Source organism: Camelus dromedarius, chromosome 11 (genome assembly GCF_036321535.1).
Source record: "Camelus dromedarius isolate mCamDro1 chromosome 11, mCamDro1.pat, whole genome shotgun sequence".
Lineage (NCBI taxonomy): Eukaryota > Metazoa > Chordata > Mammalia > Artiodactyla > Camelidae > Camelus > Camelus dromedarius.
Window position 1 is genome coordinate 7,901,829 of NC_087446.1, and position 4,726 is coordinate 7,906,554.

A 4,726-nucleotide genomic window follows, 5' to 3' on the forward strand; every position below is an offset into this window, starting at 1 on the left:
TGTGTGGGACTTCCTTGGATCATAGTCAGGCAGTGCCTTTTTTGCAGCAGACCTCCTAGGTGATGTGGGGTCCTTCTCAGAACCTCTTCTCAGGGGGTCTATGAGGCTGGGGGGGGTCCTGCCTGTGTGAGGTCACTCCCTCTTATCCGGAGTGTGATAGCTGACTGACTGATAGGCTAATTCTTTTGCGTGTTATGCCTTCCTTTGTCACCAACAGTGCAGGTCAGGGCTGAGCAGGTGGGCGGGTCACTGCAGCAGCTGCCCACCTGCTACTGGGTAGAACCGTTCAGCTGAGCCCAGTCCAAATTGTAGAACTATGAGCAAATAAATTGTTGTTTTAGTTACTAAATTTCAGGGTGGTAGAAATAGACTCATGGACACAGAAAACAAACTATGGTTACCAGGGTGGAAAGTGTAGGGGACGGATAGATTAGGAGCTTGGGATTAACAGATACATGTTACTATATACAAAACAGATAAACAACAAGGACCTACTGTATAGCACGGGGAACTATATTCAATTTCTTGTAATGAGCTGTAATGGAAAAGAAACTGAAAAAAAAAGTATGTATGTGTACATCTGAGTTGCTTTGCTATACACCTGAAACTAACATTGTAAGTTGACTACACTTCAGTAAAAAATAAGAATTAAAAAAAATTCCAAGGTGGTTTATGTTACAGCAATAAATAAGCAATAGAGTAAAAAAAAAAAAAACCTATTAAAAGACTATATTAATTTGAAAGAGTTAGTTTCCTGCTATAGCTGAGTCTTTGGGAATTCACTGGAACAGCAGGTGAGGGGCCAAGGATGCTGGCCAGAAGGCTGGCCCTAGGCAAGGCCTTTCACTCCTTTGAGCTTTAATCAGAGATTTGTAGATGTTTCATGATTTCGGGGTGCATGGGTGGGAACTTCCAATGAGCTCCAGGATGACAGGCCTTTCGATTTGGTGGTTTTGTCTGCATACAGCTAAAGCCCAACCTACAAAGCGAACTGGGGGTTCTTAACGATAGGTGTTGCCTGCAGTCATCACTACTGCTTATGTCTCTCCCATCCTGACGGAGCTTAACAGGTTGCAAAGCATTTCCTTTTGTTTCATTTTATCCTCTGTGTGCAGTAAAGCTTTGAGTCATTTTTATAGAGAGGAGACTGAGTTTGAAAGAAACTCTGCATTCCGCATCCCCCTCCACAAGATCACAGAGCCTGACAGCGCCCCCCACTCCTTCCTGGACGGCCAGTTGAGGGAGTGTTGCACCTGCTGCTCACAGATGGAGCACAACACCAATTTCCTGGGCTCTGAGAACTTCGTGCCAGTCCTCACCTCGCCATTCTGAGGTTGTGCTTACTGCCTGTGTTCCCCACTGACTGTGATCCTCCCTCCTGAGAACAGGGACTGTCCTGTCTCTTGGTGTCCCATGACCCAGCATGGTGCCTGGCTCAGCTAGGAGCCAGATGATGTTTGAACATTAGCACCGGCATCACCACCATCCTCTGCACCTCATCTGCTTCCTCACCTCTTCCCCTACCTTCCTTCTCCCCCTAGTGATGCTGATGGACTACAGTTTGGCAGTTAAGAGCTCAGATTCTGGTCTCAGGCAAACTCTGCCCCTGCGATTCGCTGCCTTATTCAATGTGTCCAAGCCTCACTTTCCACATCTATAAAATGGGAGTGATGGGGAGGCAACTGTTTTAGCCCAGAGTTTGGCACAAAATAGGCATTTAATAAATAATGTCTGAAATGTTTATAGTGGTGATGATGATTCACTCTTGGACATGATTTAAGGGTTGAAAGACTGATTTCAAGTGGCAAGTGGGTCACTGTCTCCCCCTACCAGATAAACGCGGCATCTGGTCTCCTCCACTCACTTAACCCTGCACCTGCAGGCACCTTCCTGGGCTTGGGGTGGTGTGGCCAGGAGTCCAGGCGTCTGAGTGAGGCATGTCAAGTGCTTGGCATTTTGTGGGCGCGCAGGAGGCATTAGCCGTTGCTCCAGTCCCCAGCGTCGCCACCACTCTTCTTCCCCATCCCTAGCCTCCATTTCCCAATCTAACACAGAGGCTTCACAGCCACCCCCCAAGGGACCAAGGCCCAGTTCAAAGTGTGTCCGCTCCCATCATCTTGGAGACTGTCCTTAGAAGAAAATTCTCAGAGGCTCCCTTCCCCAGGACAACACCAGGGTCCACAGTGCCTGGGGGAAGCCTCCGGGAAGCCCCCCCACATTCCACGGCCCAGGTGCCATCACAGCACAAGTCCAGGTTAACTCCCTGGGGGAGACAACTGGTCCTGGAGGCTGCCGCCCTCACCTGCCCCAGCAGGCTGGTGATAGGACCAGTGCTGGGAATTCAGATCTGACCCTGTTCTGCCACCAAGTGGCTCTGTGGCCTTAGGAGCCCTGACAGGCGTAGAGAGGAAGACCACTGAGAGCACAACGGTGGGAGAATCGCTCCCCTCTCACTAGAGGCACCAAAGTCTTCATCTAGATCCCCAAAGGGGTCCCCGCCCTCCTCAGGAGGCCCAGTGTTGCCAGGCCCAGGCCCGCTTCTCCTTCCTTCTGTGCAGAACTGTCCAGCACCCTCCTTTTCTGGCCCGTTTCCACCAGTGGGAGGGACAGATGCTCCCTAAAAGATCCCAAAATGTCCCCCCTTCTCCTCACTGGCTGTCCAGTCCCCAGGAAGACTCACACCCCACTGACTCAGAAAGACCAAAGCCACCCACTTGCACCCCTCTTGCCCTTGAGCACCCCCAAATCAGCCATGCGCACATATCCTTCAGACTTTGTAGCTGTTTTTATTATTAATATTATCTTCTCCTTTAAGCATCCCTTTAAGGGTGAAATGAAATCCAACCATTTACAGAGAAAATGATTTCAGAATGTACATATTGATTTTCCCATACAAAAAAAAATAATACTATTATTATTATTGGTGTCCTTAAATTATACATTTTCCAGGGCCCTGCCTGCTGCTTGGGCAAGTCCTGTCTCCCCACCCTGACTGTCACCTTTGCCCCCAAAGCTCTCCCACGCCTGCCTGTGGGAACCAACATGACCCGAGGGTGGGCTGGGCCTCCTTGAGTTTGGAGGTCATAGGGCCAATGGTTCCCAGGGAAAGAAAGCTGGCTATGGTGCCGGCCAGCAGTGCACTGGTGCTCACATTCACAGCTTGGTCTCCCTTCATCCTGGGGGAGTGGCCTGGGGCTTCCCTGCCCCTGATATTCCCAGTGTATGATGTGATTATAAGTGAAACTCTTCAACCCCATGCCTTGCCATGCCGCGCAGCTGTCCTCTCCACTCCATGGCCAGGCCTCCACTTGGCAATAACCATAAACATGCCTGGCCCTCCTGGGTCTGAGAGGGAAGGTGGGGCCTGGCAGATCTGAGCTCCTCCCCTCTTCCTTCCCCCGCCCCTGAGCTGGTGAACTGGAAGGCAGCCTGAAACCCTTGCCAGCCTGGAAGGGGGCATCCGTGCAGCGGCTGAGGGTGCCAGGGGCATGGGGTGAGGAAGCTGACAAGGAGGCACGAGTCAGGAGCCCCCAGAGACTGCCCGCCCAGGGGGTGAGCAGAGGTGGCTGGGGAGGGCAGGCCCTGGCCTGGGCTGACCCAGAGCCACAGGGACACCCTGACCTCTTGAGCCACTTTCCGGCCCCAAGAGGGACCAGAGAGGGGTTGCTGCTGTAATTCCAAGGGAGGGGTTCCCTCGGGACACCCCTTATACAGGAGGGGGAGTGGGGGCAATAGAGCCCCCCAGCCTGCTTCATGCCTTCCCTCTAGAGGCTGCTCTGCGGCCAGCGCCCCACACCATACCCATGCCGGGCATTTCCCCAGACAGCTGTGGCGAAGGAGACACCCTCCTCTCCCGGCCCATCAGGAAACCCCCAATAAAACACCCGAGAAAGTCCCAGCTGGAGGCTGGGGGCCTGAAGTGGAAGGAAGGGGCTGGGAGGGAGAGGGGTCTCAGCTGTACAGCCCTCGGATCAGGAGGATTCTCATTCCTTGGACCGAAAGACAGAGAGACAGATGGACCCTGCATCCCCATTAGCCTTGCTTTCCAGGCTCCCCAAGTTGCTTCCCCAAGTTCCAAGTCATTTGGGGAGTTGCAGGAGGTGTGGCCACAGGCTCCAGGCCCCGGGGACGGGGCGGCCTGGTCCCTGTTCCCACACCCGCATGCAGGCATATATGTACAGGGACACACTGACACAGACACGTACAAGCCCACGGCAAGCATGCACCCATGCCCATAAATACACACACACGCAAGAACATGTACCACTCCACAGGCGGGCTCTGCGTCCTGGCATCACAGGTAAACATCTGAGGGGGCTTCCGGGAGGGGGCATCCCACCCTGCCCACAGCTGCAGGCTCTCACCGCACCCTGGCCCTGGGCTGGCAGTGTGGGGGGCAGCAGCAGGCTGTTTCAGGGACTCTGAACACGAGAGCAGGATCCTATGACCTATGACTGCAACAGTCATTTCTACCCTCTCTCCCCCTCCCCCTGTGCCAGAGATGCTCCTTGTCCCCATATCCATCCCCTTCCCCTCCTCCTTCCTTTAATAAAAGAATGGGGCAGCCCAGATGAAAACTACTTTTTCCAGCTTCCCTTGCAGCTACTTGTGGCCATGTGACTAAGTCCTGGCCAGTGAGATGCGATCAGAAGTGACTGTGCCATCTCTGGCTTATGCTCTTAACAGAAAGGGTGTGTGCTTCCCATGCCTTTTTCTGTTTCCCCAG

The 4,726-nt window shown here is 53.2% G+C and overlaps 1 long non-coding RNA gene across 4 annotated transcripts in view; it reads left to right on the forward strand.

Annotated features, from left to right (window-relative positions):
* LOC135322511 (uncharacterized) overlaps positions 1-4,726 on the forward strand; it is a 39,742-nt gene that overhangs the window by 9,816 nt on the left and 25,200 nt on the right. The gene's annotated exons all lie outside the window — the stretch shown is intronic.